This window comes from Chrysemys picta, chromosome 11 (genome assembly GCF_011386835.1).
Source record: "Chrysemys picta bellii isolate R12L10 chromosome 11, ASM1138683v2, whole genome shotgun sequence".
NCBI lineage: Eukaryota > Metazoa > Chordata > Testudines > Emydidae > Chrysemys > Chrysemys picta.
In genome coordinates this window covers 80,164,901-80,180,557 of record NC_088801.1, presented here as the reverse complement: position 1 = coordinate 80,180,557, position 15,657 = coordinate 80,164,901, and the positions used below count along the sequence as shown (strand labels likewise).

The 15,657-nt window shown below is 51.8% G+C and overlaps 1 protein-coding gene and 1 long non-coding RNA gene across 4 annotated transcripts in view; one reads left to right on the top strand and one right to left on the bottom strand.

Annotated features, from left to right (window-relative positions):
• Nucleotides 1–15,657, bottom strand: part of LOC135972145 (microtubule-associated protein 2-like) — a 957,474-nt gene that overhangs the window by 38,431 nt on the left and 903,386 nt on the right. The gene's annotated exons all lie outside the window — the stretch shown is intronic.
• LOC135974224 (uncharacterized) overlaps nucleotides 1–15,657 on the top strand; it is a 74,034-nt gene that overhangs the window by 37,988 nt on the left and 20,389 nt on the right. The gene's annotated exons all lie outside the window — the stretch shown is intronic.

Below are 15,657 nucleotides of genomic sequence, written 5' to 3'. Positions count from 1 at the left end.
TTCCAGCTAAAATCAATGAGCAATAGCGAAGTTCCTAGTGGAAAGCTTGGCGTCACTGGCACATCTCACTTTTTGGGGTAAGATATCTCTGCTCTGGGTAGGGTTATCTTTTGTTTGTTGGCTTGATTGGTTTGATTTGAATAGGGCTAGACATCTATATCCTGCTTGAGCAGGGGAGAAGTGAAGGAAACTGTGATACTGGTGAAATAAGCCACTGACTCTCAAAGCAAGAGAGATTGGTGTGATCAAAATCAGAATCAAATTGGGGATTCCTTAAAAAACAAAAACAAAATAAGAGAGACCCAGAATGAGACTCCTTTGCACTTCTATGGAGTTTTTCAGTGGAGGATCTCCAAATGGCTTTTAAAGGTGGGCCGGTATTATTACCACCATTTTTATGGCCGGAGAAACCATGGCACAGGGAGGTGAAGTGACTGGCTCAGTCAAACAGCAGGTCACTGGCAATGCTGGGAATAGAAGATAGTTCTCCTGACTCCAGTCACATCCTCTACCCCCTTTATTTCTTGGATAAATGTTATTGATTCATTACACAATAAATATCTTGTGCTCTCTGATTGGACATGAATGAGCACAGACCCAAAGAAATACCAGGACTCGCTGTACTGTATAGGGCCAACCAAATAATAGATTTGTCCGACAGCATGAACATTAGCCAGCCAAATATGGCTGAAAAGGACTGGCTGATGCTCTTGCAATTAGGATTCAGTTCACATATCCTGCTTTGCCGCCGTCAGCAGCATGGGAAAGCAGCTAGGAGCTCGTGATGGGTGGAACAGCCAGGATAACATCCTCCCAAGGGAAGTGGTGGAAGCCCCATTGCTTAAGTCTGTGGTTTTCAGGTTGGCCACTTATTCAAAGTCAAAGAATTTCCCCTTTACAATCACTATAAGAGTTAGAAATGTGTCATTGCTAACAACGTTAGCCCTACAGAATTCACCTGCACGTGTGTTGTGAGAGGTTGGCCAAGAATATTTGACCTTGAAGGGTAAAGGTGTGCAGGGAGTGGGGGAGCAAGATTATTTTTGCTTTAGGTTATAATACAATTTTCAATGCCTCCTGACTCCCTTGATTGCTCTGTGTAATCATCTGGGGTCAAGACCCACTGTTTGAGAAACGTTGGCTAAAGACATTTAAAACTAGACTGGACTAAACCAGGGCTCAGCGTGGGATGGGCTGTGGTGGCCTGGCATATTGGCTTCTTTTTTCTAATGCCTTTTTGTTCTGCAGCATCTAAGCTTTCATTTAGAAACAATGTAAGTCTCTAGCTGTTATTTAAGATTTTTAGTACAGTAATGCCTACGGGCTCTCCAAGAGCAGGGCCCTATTGTGGAGATGCACCAGCTGGGCCCAGAGTGTGTGTGGGGGTGTCTCCTTTGCACACTTCTGGGTGCAGAGGCATGGCCACACCTAGGCCCCATTTTACTCCCTCCCCATTCCTCCTTATGGTTCCTGAGAGAGATGTACCTGCCAGAGCAGTGGAAAGAGGCCTTAGTGTAATGAGAACCAGGCTCTAGGATCCAGAAATAGGACTCCCATTCCAACCCAGGTATTGGGCTAGTCAGTCATCCCTAGTGTTGTATTGTTCTGCCTGCTCCAAGCAATGACTTCACTACAAGGGTAAGAAAGAGAAGGGAGAGCAGTGTGTGGTGGAGAGAAATAGAAACTGCCCTTCCTCTTCCAGCAGCCAGAGGTTCCCAGAGAAATACAGGCTCTGGGGGCATCATCACCTCCACCAGTGCTGGAGAGCCTTAGAAATACAGGGGTCTGACCGTCACCCAGGTCTAGCGTTTGTATCAGGGCTTGTAAGTATTGTGTTCACACTGGGGATGGAAGGACCTCACGGAGATCCAGCATTTACCAAACTGGTCCTGATTCAGGAACACTGTCTCCTGTCATTCCAGTCTCTGGGAGATTCCAGGATGATTAGTACTGGGACTGATTACTGCTAGCTCATTATTTATTTGTCAAGCTCCAGCAGTGATCTCTGCCCCCCGTGCAGAACAGAGGGCTGCCCTCGAGCTGCATGCAGACTCAGCCATGGAAGAGCGCCGTCCACCCACTAGCAAAGCCATGCGGCCACATCTATTTGTTCTCCCCTCCTCCACTTTTTCCATGTTCCCCCCGCCCCCACCACTCTCTGTGCCTTGTCTTCAGTTTTCCCTAAGTGGAACACAAGCCCAAGAGCCTTTGGGATCACTGCAAATCTTTGAACACATGGGGGTTGAGACTGAGTTTGCCTCCCTTCATTCCCACCCCTTAACGCATCCTTAGCCTTTCCTTTTACCTGTAGTGACAGTTCGGGGATATCGCGTCTTGCCTCTCTTCACTTTTTGGCAGATTCGCTTTAGACACCTTAGGATGGGCCCACTCTGCTTAAGAACCACCTTGGCTGGGCCATCTTGAGTATCTTCTCGAGCCAACTCCGGCTCACGCTGACTCCCACTGGAATGTTCCTCTCTTCCCAAGGTGGACGTGCCCTCAGCAGCCGCGTCCTCCTCCTTCTCCTCCCTTGGCAAGCTGTGCACGTCCATTCTGCAACAAGTCAGGAAGGGTGGCCAGTTTTGTTTCAGTCAGTCTTATTGTCTGCGGGACAATTTCCAGCCTGAAGCTAGTGAGAATGTGTGCGTCGTCCTCCAGCTAAAAATGTGAGCCACAGACAGCAGAGCCCGAGAAGTGGGGCCCAGATCCTCAAATGTATGGAGTTTCCTAACTTCCATGGAAATCAATGGCAGTTAGGAGCTTAAATACCTCTGAGAATCTGGGCCTGGGACCCTGCACCCCCTGCCAATCCCCCCACCAAGTGTATCTCTACACTTGCAGCTGGGGGTATGATACCCAGCTCGCATACACATATTCGCACTGGCTTGCTAAAATAGCACTGTAGCAAGGATAGCATGGACAGCGGTGAGAGGGGCTAGCCACCCCGAGTACAACCCCACCCGGACCCTATGAGTACGTACTCCGGCGGTTAGCCCAAGCCACTGCCTGAACTGTCGCAGCCACGCTGCTATTTAACACGCTAGCTTGATGACAGCTAGCGCAGGGATGTCTCCTCAAGCAGGGAATCGCACCCTGCTTGGTCCTGCCTCAGCATAGGGGGCTGGACTTGATGATTTCTTGAGGAGCCGTCCAGTCCCACAGTTCTGTGATTCTACAAAATGAGAAGTAGCTGGGGCCAGATTAAAGGTTGGTGCCAGAACCTCAGTTGAGAATTGCCTTCCTTTTTAGCATGTAAATGCTCAGCTGTAATGAATCTAGTTCTTTTAAATACAGAAATAAATCCTCGACTCAAATTGTATATTAGCAAAGGTTTGGGGGTTCCTTTTGGAACTTTGTTGTTTTAATAAAGTCAATAAATATACTCAAAACTATGCAAAGGATAAGCAGTGTGGTCTAATGGTTTGAGTATGGGACTGGAAACCAGAAATAGATTTCTCATCCTGGCTTTGCCACTCACTCACTGTGTGATGCTGGGCAACTCACGTCCCCGCCCCGTGCCTCAGTTTCCCCATGTACCAAAAAGAGATGATACTGACCCTTCTGTACCTCCCAGGGATGAGGAAGGTTATTTAGTTAATGTTTGTAAAGAGAAAAGAGGCGACAAAACTAATCTGACACAATGACGGCACCAAGAGTGGAATTATAAAGCACCTAAAAATCCAAACAAATATACATGTATCACAATATTTGCCAACCCAAAATTCAGTTATGGTGCTTCTAAAAAAACCCACATTGAACACTGTCCATCGCATACGCGTTTCATTTGAATAATACATTTGTTGAGTCAGATCCGCAGCTGCTGGAAATCAGAATACTTCATTCAAGTCAATGGAGCTGTCCATTTATAGCAGCTGAAGATCTGGCCCATAAAACCCAACACATTTTAAGCCCGAAGTTTACTTGCTTTAGAAGTTGGGACTCTTAACTAATTTCACAATCATTCGTTTCCTCCAATACTTGAGCTATGAACAAAGATGGAGAAAGAAGTTCACAAAGCTAAGATTACAGGCTTGATGGTCATCAATCAATATCACAATATACTTCTTAGTCTAGTGGGCAACACAAAGTTTAGCTGTATTCAAAATATCACATTGTGCTCCAATATTACTTAAATCCTCTGTCAAAGATTTTAATTTTAATCTACATGCTTGCGCTCAGGGGAGGCTCTAGCTTTTTTGCCGCCCCAAGCATGGCAGGCAGGCTGCCTTCGGCGGTGCGCCTGCGGGAGGTCCGCCGGTCCCGCAGATTCGGCGTACCCACCGCCGAATTACCGCCAAATCCATGGGACCGGCGGACCTCCCACAGGTGCGCCGCCGAAGGCAGCCTGACTACCGCCCTCGCAGCGACCGGCAGGGCACCCCCTGCGGTTGGCCGCCCCAGGTACGTGCTTGGAGCGCTGGTGCCTGGAGCCGCCGCTGCTTGTGCTCCACTGGAGACAGCAGGAAAAATTACAGCTCTTCACATTCATTGCAAAATTTCATTGCACTCTCCAAGGCTCTGGATTTTAGTGGGATGTAAGAGGTACATGTTTTTTTGCTGACCCTCAGCCAGGGGGAGAATTGCACCCTGTCATAATTATAAAGGGAAGGGTAACAGCTGTCCTGTGTACAGTCCTATAAAATCCCTCCTGGCCAGAGACTCCAAAATCCTTTTCCCTGTAAAGGGTTAAGAAGCTCAGGTAACCTGGCTGGCATCTGACCCAAAGGACCAATAAGGGGACAAGATACTTTCAAATCTTGGGGGGTGGGAGGCTTTTGTTTGTGCTCTTTGTTTGGGAAGTTGTTCGCTCTTGGGACTGAGAGGGACCAGACATCAATCCAGGTTCTCCACATCTTTCTAAACAAGTCTCTCCTATTTCAAACTTGTAAGTAAATAGCCAGGCAAGGCGTGTTAGTTTTCCTTTGTTTTCTCAACTTGTAAATGTACCTTTTACTAGAGTGTTTATCTTTGTTTGCTATACTTTGAACCTGAGGCTAGAGGGAGGTCCTCTGAGCTCTTTAAGTTTGATTACCCTGTAAAGTTATTTTCCATACTGATTTTACAGAGATGATTTTTACCTTTTTCTTTAATTAAAAGCCTTCTTTTTAAGAACCTGATTGATTTTTCCTTGTTTTTAGATCCAAGGGGGTTGGATCTGTATTCACAAGGAGTTGGTGAAGAGTTTCTCAAGGCTTCCCAGGGAAGGGAATCCATTTGGGAATGGTGGCAGCGGACCAGATCTAAGCTGGTAGTTAAGCTTAGAAGTCTTCATGCAGGCCCCCACATTTGTACCCTAAAGTTCAAAGTGGGGAAGCAGCCTTGACACACCCCCAAAAGCATTAAAGAGCATGTATATGTATCTCCTCATTCCTTCCTAATCCTGGAAAATTTTAAACATTGAAATGGGCAGCGCAAAACCAAAATGATCTGCCATAGTGGGGAAAGGAAATGTTATTCTTCATCCAAGATGGAGAATTATGGAGAATCAACTTGAAGGCAGATTTTAAGGGCCATGTCTCGAGCCCAATTGCTGCCTCTCATGCCAGCTGTGAGGGTGAGGCCACAGAATGGGGATCAGCTTCCCTAAATCTCCAGGAACTGAAGTGGAAATCCCCTACTGTCCATTCTGCACCTGGAGGAAATAATGCCACAGCAAAGAGCCTCTCCTTTCCACACTCTGCTGCAGGGACAGCAGGAGCCATCTTTTTATTGGGCCTATATCTGGGCCTGATCCAAGCCCACTGAAGTTAGTGGGTGACTCCCCTGATTGTGTCCTCTGGGGTCTGTGCGTATGGAGCTCGTCTACAGACGAAAGGAGGCCTGGAACAGAACCCACTTCCTTTCATTCTCCACTTCAGGGACAAGGGCCCTGTGTGAGATCCTAGAACAGGGTCCTAGAGAGGGATCAGTGGAAGAGACTCCCAGAGGGGGCAAGTCTTTCTAGGGATCTCAGTGATCTCCGGAAGTCCCTGCTGGATTAATGAAATATAACCTTACCATGCAGCCTTATCAACTCTGGAGTTATTCCCTATCTGCCACAATTTTTACAGCTGAACTAAAGAATTGAGTGTAAGAGAGAGGTAGGGCACAAGTAGCCCCTGATCAGACAGCTGGATTCCCTCCTGGATTCTGTTAGGATGGCACTTTTCATGCCAGAGCGAGAGAGACATAAAATGAGAGCTCCTCAAAGGTATTTAGGCTCCTAACTCCCATGGATTTCAGTGGGAGTTAAGTGCCTAAATACCTTTGAGGTTCTGGGCCAAAAAAAACGAATTTAATTTGGTGACCCTTTTCAAACAGAATTTAAGCCAAGTGGGTCTCTGTTGGTCAGAGGTAGGACAGCCATGGGGAGTAAGAAAGCCCACTTACTTTTTTCCCCTCCGTAATAGATTCAATCTTGGATCTGAAATCGACTTTAGCCAGCACAATACCCAGCCTCTCCTTCTGTCCAAGTAAAAGCAACTGACACTGAGGGCCAACTGACCCAGTGTTCAAATCACAGCATTGTGAGGTCACACTGCAGCACTTATGTCATTGTTGCCATGAACACGGGCGGGTAATAAAGGAAGGACCAAGGGTTGTTAACCATATAAGCGACATAAAGTATTATGGAGGTGCCTGGTGGCGACTCCAGTTAAGGTTAAGGTTTTGTCTAAAATGGGGCATAAATTCCTGCTTTTCCCTATGAGCAGGTGGTTAACCAGTATGGATTAACCTTTACTCTGACCTTTACTCAGTCAGGGAGTTAGGCACATAAATACCTGCAAAACTCTGGGCCCAACTGCCACTCACAACTTCCCCTGAAGATGGTGGCCTCATTGGTTCTAACTGTCGACATTCCTATGCTGCTCATAGACATTGTGGATGCTCCATCCAGCTGGATGGTGTACACAATGATACCATCCAAGTAGAAGAAACATCTGCTTAAGTCATTAATCTCTGAGAGGCAGCAGGCCCCTGAGTCATCCCAAAAAGCTGAACTGAACTATAATGACGCAGCCCAATAGTGAAGGTTATCTTTATGCAGAACTTCCGTAAGAGAACCTGGCAATATCCACTGGGCAAATCCAGAGTAATGGATTCCTGAGCACCCCCAAATTGGTCCAGAACATCATCAATCTGTAGGATTGGCGGTGTATGTTTTTTGTAACAGTATTTAGCTGTCTAACAACCCCACAAAAGCAGTGTACTTTATCTTCCCTTGTGACTAGAAAAACTGGTGATGTCCATGAGATGGCCAAATCGCTCTCTTTTTGACCTGTAACAGGTTTTCTACTGTCTTGGCACAGCTTTGCAAGAGGGTCTCCGTTTATGGGGTGTATATGTCGATGTATCGATATAGTGCTGTCAAATGAGCCCATCCCAGCTTGGCGGTAAGTCCTATAATTAAGATGCCTTTGTAATTGGACAACAGGATATTCACATCCTCCAAGGGCACTGTTGTATCAGTCACAGAAGATGAAATTGATACACTGGTGTTAGTGTGTAATTCAGCACGATCTTCATCTCACCCTGATGTTTGATTACGCACATGGAATCGCCATCGGATTCCAGTCTACAAAAATCTACTCCCAAACTGGACCATATCAGTGACAACAAAGGGGTGTCCCCTGCTGAGGCACCAATATGTACAGTGAGATCTGCCTTGCCTTTAACTGACAATTCTTGGCCCTCAGTTCCGTGGACAGGAAGCTGATGAGAATAGGTCAGGGGGATATTTGCCCAAAGTTCTCAAGTCACTAGAGAAACAGCAGCTCCCATAGCCACTAAACCAGGCAGCAGCTGTCTGATTCACAGTGACCCATACAACACCAGCAACAGAGGTAATGCTACTTCAGTAAATGGCCTTTGCTCTGCTTCAGTTAGTCCCTATTCTAGTCTGATTCACCAGACCGAGGCTAAAACGAAGTCCATCCTGTCGTGTGGACAGAATTGGATCTGAAATGGGCTCCCAGAGTTCATTTACTCAAGGCTGCAGGAATAAAAGCTGTGCTCAGCAGTAATTAGAGATGCTAATAAGGAGCTATCTGAGTGAAAGACAAACGTCACTTGGGGGGGAGGGGTATGAGTGTCCTGGGGGCGGCTGTTGCAGGGACCTTGTGGCAGCCTGAGGCCAGTTACCAATTCTCGGGGAACGCTAACCTGTATTGGACTGTGCAGACACGAGGTGGCGCTGTGTGTAACAGACCCCAGCCAGACCTAGCAGAGCATTACAGGGCCTTGTGATGGACACACCTGGTGTGTATCTGGCTGAGGGGGAAGCTCTGTAGACAGTGCGTATCTGCCACAGCAGGATGAGGGCAATGGTGGAAGCCGGGTGCTATTGCCTACCTCTGCTACGGCCAGAGGAGACTCTGACTTACAGAGTACAAGCTGTTCTGAACTACGCCAGGCTGAAGACTAGGAGGGGATTTTGCCCACCACATGAACTACACAGGACTGTGGGGAACACAACTCCTGGTCTCTTCATTTTTTCACAATTTAGTGACAAGAATAAAAATATGGCCAAGGGCCTTGTAGGTTTCCTTGTGGCAGCCGGCCAGGAAGTGTCCCCTGGCTGCAGAACACAACCAAGTGTTAGCCACGGTCAAGCCTGCCTTTAGGAAGAGGTTGGCTTTGGGGGACCGGAGGAAGGGAGGTTATGGGGGCCGTCCCTTTATGGGGAGTCAGGGCCAAGCCTACCTATGACAGGCTCCTGTAAGGAAGAACCAGCCAATCCAGCCCCACCCTGGAAGAAATTAAATCCCTAGGTGGCTGGTTGGCAGCTAAACAGCTAATGAGCCTGATAAAGGGTTACCCGGGCTCAGCTGAAGGGATCCCAGAAACAGGAAGCCGCTGAGGAGAGGGAACCCCAGGAGAGCTCCCAGAGCAAGGAGCCTGGAAGGGGTGAGCCTAAAGAGAGGAGCTGTTAGAGAAGATATTGCTAGAAACAGCAGCTGAATGAAGACGGAGCCCTGCATGTGAGGGCTGCAGGGAATAGAGGTACAGTCTGACCTGAACCCAGCTCTGGGAAGGAGGGATGGGGGCTCCTGACTCAAGGAGAGTGAGGGCCTTGAGGTAAAGCCAGAGGCTGGAGCAGAGTGAAGGAAAAGATTTTATTTTGGGTTTAATTGAACTCAGAGTGGACCCCAGCAGGGGACTTTTGTCTCAGAGCTTTTGGACTGTGTGGAGCAGTTTAAGGAGTGCTGAAGAGGGTAAACTGAGGCTGGGCCACCCAGAGCCAGCTGAGGGGGAGTTTGGGGGTGCCACACCATGATGAGTCGGCACAAGTGCCCCCCATTTAACAGAACTGCTGCCCGTTCCCCATGCGGACAAAGCCTCCCTCTCTCCGGTCTGTCTGCGTGGGCCCAATGGAGCCTGCGTCCCTGAGTGTGAACCTGGAGCAGCTGAGCACAGGGTGGTGCCTCCCACCTGACTCCTGGCCTCCCCATCCCAGCTTCCCAGCGGTTCCCTCTTCCCTGCAGCCTGTGGCTGTCTGAGCCTGCTCCCCCTGCCCTCTGGCTGCCCCTGCCCTGCCCTGCCCTGGAGGTCCTGAGCCCCCTGATGGCTGGATGCTGAACTGGGGTGGCCCAGGGCCCAGCACGGCACCAGCAGGGTCACTACAATACTGTCAGACCCAGCTGGACAAGCATCAGGGTGCACTGGGATCCTGGCACCACCTCAGCATTTGCGGGGCCTGCTCCACACTCAGACCGGGAGCCCTCCGGGGCCGGCATCCCCTTGTTCTGTCTCTGCAGCGCCTGGCGCACTCGTGGGCGTGATACTAATAATAACACTCACTGCCCAGCCCCTAAGGGCTGCGTGACAGTGCAGGGCCTTCCCCATTGCACACGGGGACCCTGAGGTGCAGGGAGGCCTGGTTACTGCCCCACATATTCACCCAGTGACTCCCCCGAGCTGCTGGACGCAGGTCCCAGGGATCAGAGCGCGGGCAGTTGAGTGGCACTGACCGGTGGGGGGCTGGTGGGGTGGGTGGAAGGAAAGGGTTAATCCCAGCGTGGTGGCACTTTGCTGCATGGCCCTGCCTGGTCTCTGCCCTCTGGGTGCAGCACAGGGCTTGTGTCTCTGAGCAGATCCCTGCCCCCTCGCCCGGCCATTTGCCCCAGACACAGAGAATCCAGGTGCCGAGGGAAGGAGCGGCCCCAGCAGCGCCGCATTGGCCCTGGCACAGGCTGAGCCTGCGAGCGCAGAGACAGAGGCAGCGGCAGAGAGGGGGGCTCAGCCAGGCAAACAGCAGGGTCCCCACCTGCAGGGCAGGGGTCAGCGCTGGGACAACAGGCCGGGCTGGGTCAGGGGCTGGGAGCTCTGGCAGCGAGCGCAGGACCAGCACCAATCAGGGCCGGCTCTAGGATTTTTGCCGCCCCAAGAAAAAAAAATTTTGGCTGCCCCCCGTCCCAGCCCTAGGCTCCTTGCCGCACCCCCCGCCGCCCCAGCCCTGGGCTCTCCCCTCTTTCCCCCCACCTGCCGCCCCAGCCCTGGGCTCTCCCCTCTTTCCCCCCACCTGCACCCTCCTTCATCCACAGCCCTGGGTCACTGGTAACTCACTCCCAGGGCAGGTCATTCAGCAGGAATTTTAGATGTGCACAGAACACAGACAGGATTGGTTCCCATATGGTTACAGAACTGCAGTGAAGTGGAACAATTTTCAGCTTGTGTGATTGGAGGATATCTGGATGCAAATTATAAGACTGTCCTCCATAAATGAGGAAAAGTTGAGGTGCCTTTATTATTCTTTTGTTCCACTCTTTCTTTCTATGGGGAATTTGCCAATGCGATATCACTGTCTTCCTTTTAAACAAACAAACAAACAAACAAAAGGCAATGGCTGTTGACAATAGCAATTCCAGTCCTCATAACCCCTAGGAAGCATTTCTTGCTCAATTTTATCCTACTTTTTCTATAGCAAGTTACAGTGGATCAGTATATTTGATTTGGGAGAAATGAAGTAACAGCCGCCCAAGCTGAGCTTGAGCACTCCTGAATTTTGAGGTGTTCAAATCTGGAAGGCAGGTGCTGGGGCAGTGGGGGGGGGGACTGTGGCTCCGCAGGGGAACACGCTGGTCTGAGTGGTACGATAAGGGGGTTGGAGAAGGGGTAGGCGGTTCCGGGGGAGCAATCAAGGGACAGGGAGCAGAGGCGGTTGGATGGGGCGGAGGTTCGGGGTGGCAGTCAGGGGCAGGGAGAAGGGGAGGTTAGATGGGTCAGGGGTTCGGGGGGGCAGTCAGGGGCAGGGAGAAGGGGGGTTAGATAGGTCAGGGGTTGGGGGGGCAGTCAGGGGACAGGCAGCAGTTGGATAGGCATGGGAGTCCCAGGGGTTTGTCACGGGACAGGTAGGAGGTGGGGTCCTAGGGGGGAAGTTGGGGGGGGGGGTTCAGGAGGGGGCCGTTGGGGACAAGGAGAAGGGAGGCTTAGATGGGGGTGGGGTCCCGGGAGGGGGCAATCAGGGGACAAGGAGCAGCGACGCTTAGATAGGGGGTGGGGTCTTGGGGGGCAGTTGGGGCAGGGGTCCCAGGAGGGGGTGATCAGGGGACAGGGAGCAGGGGGGTTGGATGGGTTGGTGTTTCTCTGGGGGGTAGTCAGAGGGGGTGGATGGGGGCAGGGTGGGGCTACCCTCCCTCCCCGTGGAGTGTCCTATTTTTTGAATGTTAAAATATGGAATCCCTACTCACAGTGCAGCTCTCCATTCACAGCAGGCTGCAGCATGAGGTCTCAGCTTCCTCACTCCCTCCCCCTCTTTCCTGTTGCTAGTGGACAAGGGAATGCTGGGAAACGTAGTTCTTTCCCTGCTCCAGGGCTGGCTCTATAGGCAGGGAGCTAACCAAGGAACTACAGCTCCCAGGGCCCCCTGTTGGCTCTCAGCTCCCATGCTGGATCCCTGCCGCTCCTGCAAATGGGCTGCCCCAAGCACGTGCTTGATTTGCTGGTGCCTAGAGCCACCCCTGGAGACCCTGGGCCTGGCCAGCGCGTCTCCCAGGACCTGGGGCCCTGCCCAGAAGGGAGCCCAGGTTGCAGGCACCACTGGGGGGTGGTGCCAGGAGCAGCTGCAGGGAGTGAATCTCTTCCAAGGGAGGGGGCTGGAGTCATTGATACAGAATTGACCACAGTTACCTGCGAATCCTCGGGCTCTTCTGAGTCCTGGAACAACCAGCAGAGAAAGAGAGGTGAGAATTCACACAGCAGAGTCACCCGGAGCGGGGATCAGGTACGTACACGGCCCCTCCCCACAGCACCCGGCTCTGCACCATCTCACAACAGACCAGGGCTCAACAGGCTCCGACTCCCCTTCGGCTTTTCTGTCCTATGTTTCCCGGCTGGGTTTCTCCCCCGTGCAGATCCCGTCACACCCGCCCAGCCCAGGGGCTGCTCCACAGGGGAACAGGCTCCCAGCAGCTGTCGTGCCCTGCCCTAGCACAGGGACCCAGGAGTCTCACCTCTCTCTGCAGCCAGCCCCTCTGGAAGGAGAGAGAGAGAGAGAGAGAGAGAGTAATTAGCCACAACCCCTGTCTCACCACTACTAGAGCCACAGCTCTTTCAAGCTGATACAATATCCCAGCACAGGCTGGCGACCAAGGCAAAAGGAGGGAGCTTCTCCTAGATATTTAGGCACCTAAAGATGCAGGTAGACACTGAGTGGGATTTTCAAATGTGCTGAAGCAGGTTAGGCAAGTCCATAGGAGTAGGAGCTTTGGAGGTTCCCACCAGACACCTAAATAACTTTGAAAGTCTGGCCCAAGGTGCTCAAACATGAGGGCCCTGATGCTCAGCTGGTGTCAGTCAGGGAAGCGGGAATCCGGCCCTGAGTCTGTGATAACGTCTCATGTTAACCAAGAGCATCAGCCCCTGCGCTCAGATAACCAGGGAGAGAGCGGGAGGCAGCGCTGGGCACACAGATTCATGATTATGAATTATCTGCTCTCCTGAAATCTTCCCCTTTGGGCTCTGCTCTGAGCAGCCAGGGAAGCTGGGACCCCCAGGGCTCTCCCAGGATCTGGGCCCCTCTGAGCTGGGCAGTCACAGTGCTCTGAGTTAAGCTCCGATCCACGAGTAATATGAGCCCAACCTGCTGGGCCAAATCCCTTCCCCTGACCTGCTCCAATACAATGAGAGACAAACCCCCAGCAGCGCCCCTTACCCAGGAATCCCGTAACAGATTGTTCTCTCGCGGGAAATCCCGGATTCTCTTTTCCAGCTCAGGGAACTCGGGCGCTGGATGTGGTGATGTCGCCTTCTCGCCCCTGCAGAGACGTGTGTTTATTCCTCCCCCTCGTCAGCCCTAAGTTCCTGCCCCCCAGAGCCAGATGGGGAGCGGGTAGGAGCTGGGCCACAGGCAGGGCTAACGAGGCTATGACCTCTGCTGCCCAGGGAATTTAGTGCCTGCACCATCTGCCGGGGCCGGCCTGGGGACTGAGGGCCTCTCTCCATCCAGAGAGAAAACCCAGCCTGGGCAGGGCCAGCCTCACACCCCTCACGTCCCCACTAGGGCCTGGAGGGGCCGATCCCAGGGTTGAGAGAGGGGCCCATTCTCCAGGCCCAGCCTCTCCTCAGCTTCTCCTCTCAGCCTCCAAGGGGCCTGTCACTCCCCATGGGGTGGGGGGCTCTGGGACGGGGACTCTGCCCCACTCGGCCCTGGGTTGGGACACTCGGCTCTCTCCCCACAAGCCCCTGGGCCCCATCACACGGGACAGGCTTTGGGCCATGACAGAGCTGGGGCCAGGTCCCAGCTGGGCCCTTGGGGTGACAGGCCCCCAGCACCATGAATAATCACCCAAGCCAGCCTGGTCCCAGGGAGGGGTCTCCAGCCAGAGCTGTAGGGCAATCCCCTCCCCTGGGTGGGTCACACAGACACAGCGGCTGCAGCCCCAGGGCAATGGGGACGGAGGGCGGCTGGATCCAGAGGGTGAGACCCTCCCATAGTTGGATAATTTTAGAATGAGTTCCCTGCAAAGCTGCACTGCAAGCCGTGACTGTTTTCTCCATACGCACAACCACCCTCCCCCCGATCCCGACACTCACCATGACTGGGGTGCTTGCGGAGCTGTGTGCCTGCCCAGAGCTAGTGATAAAGTGATTGCTACTAGCTGCAAAAGGCCCTTGTTAACAAAATGTTTCAATCGTTCGCTGGAATGTAAGAACATAAGGATGGCCATACTGGGTCAGACCAAAGGTCCATCTAGCCCAGTATCCTGTCTTCCGACAGTGGCCAGTACCAGGTGCCCCAGAGGGAATGAACAGAACAGGTAATCATCAAGTGATCCATCCCCTGTAACAATCCCTCTTCTATGTATTGTCCACAGCAGCCGAGACCTCGAGGAACGCACCACGCACCCCTGCCGACCAGCTTTGGCAGATAAGGAAGAAGCCAAGACCCAGCAAAGAAGATATGTTCAGAGAGGTGCTGCAGCGCGATGAGAGACAGACTACGGAACACAAAGAGTGCTGGGAAGCCAAAAGGCAGGACAGAAAAGAGAATGCAGCATTTGCTAGGCAAGCGACAGAGCGGATGATAAAAGTTATGGAGGATCAGACACAGATGCTCAAGTCTTTAATACATCTGCAGACTGAACAGATCTGGGGTCGACCTCCACTGCAGCACGTGCACATGCCCAATTCTTTGCCAAACCCCCCCCCCCCCCACGCCCACACATTCCTTTTCACATCACAGTGCTCCTCAGTTTCCCCATCACTCCACCCCCTCTCACAGCTTGGACAATGAGGGTTGGTGCTCCATACACTTGTGAGGTTTTAACAATAAATAAAGGGAAAGATTTCTAATGGGACAATGTTTTTATTCTGTGTTCTACAAAATCGTATAGCAATAAGTGCAGTATCGGGAACAGGCTTCTAAAGCATTTTCTCACATGGATCTTGGGCCCCAAAATTTAACATGGATGCCCCAGGGAAGCACCTCCACGGCAGACATTTGTAAGTGCCCCTCATTGTCAAAGTGGTTCCTCAAAGCCTCTCTGATGTTAATAGCCGCCCTCTGGGCTCCTCTGACAGCCCTAGCATCTGGCTGCTCAAACTGTGCAGCCAAGCGCTCTGCCTCAGTGCTCCACACCTCAGCAAACATTTCACCCTGAGATTCACACCGATTATGCAAAGTTCAGAACGCGGCTACGACCACAGGAATATTATCCTCAGTAAGGTCTACCTGCCACAGAGACACCTCCAGCGAGCTTTCAGATGGCCAAAGACACATTCAACTATCATGCAGCACCTGCTCCGCTCCTTGCTGCTGTCCAGGGGCCCTGTGTAAGGTTTCATGAGCCAGGGCTGTAAGGGGTAAGCCGGGTCTCCCAGGATTTCTATGCGCATTTCCACATCCCCCACTGTGATCTTCTGGTCTGGAAAGAAAGTCCCCGCCTGCAGCTTTCTGTACAGGCCACTGTTCCTGAAGATGGGAGCGTCATGCACCTTTCCAGACTAGCCTGCATTGATGTCTCTGAAATGCCCACGGTGATCCACAGACGCCTGCAACACCACGGAGAAGTATCCCTTCCTACTGATGTATTCAGAGGGAAGGTGATCTTGCGCTAAAATTGTAATGTGTGCGCCATCAATCGTCCCGCCACAGTTAGGGAAACCCATCTCTGCAAAGCCAGACACTATTTCATGTACATTTCCCAGAGTCTCAGTCCTCTGCAGCAGCATGCGATT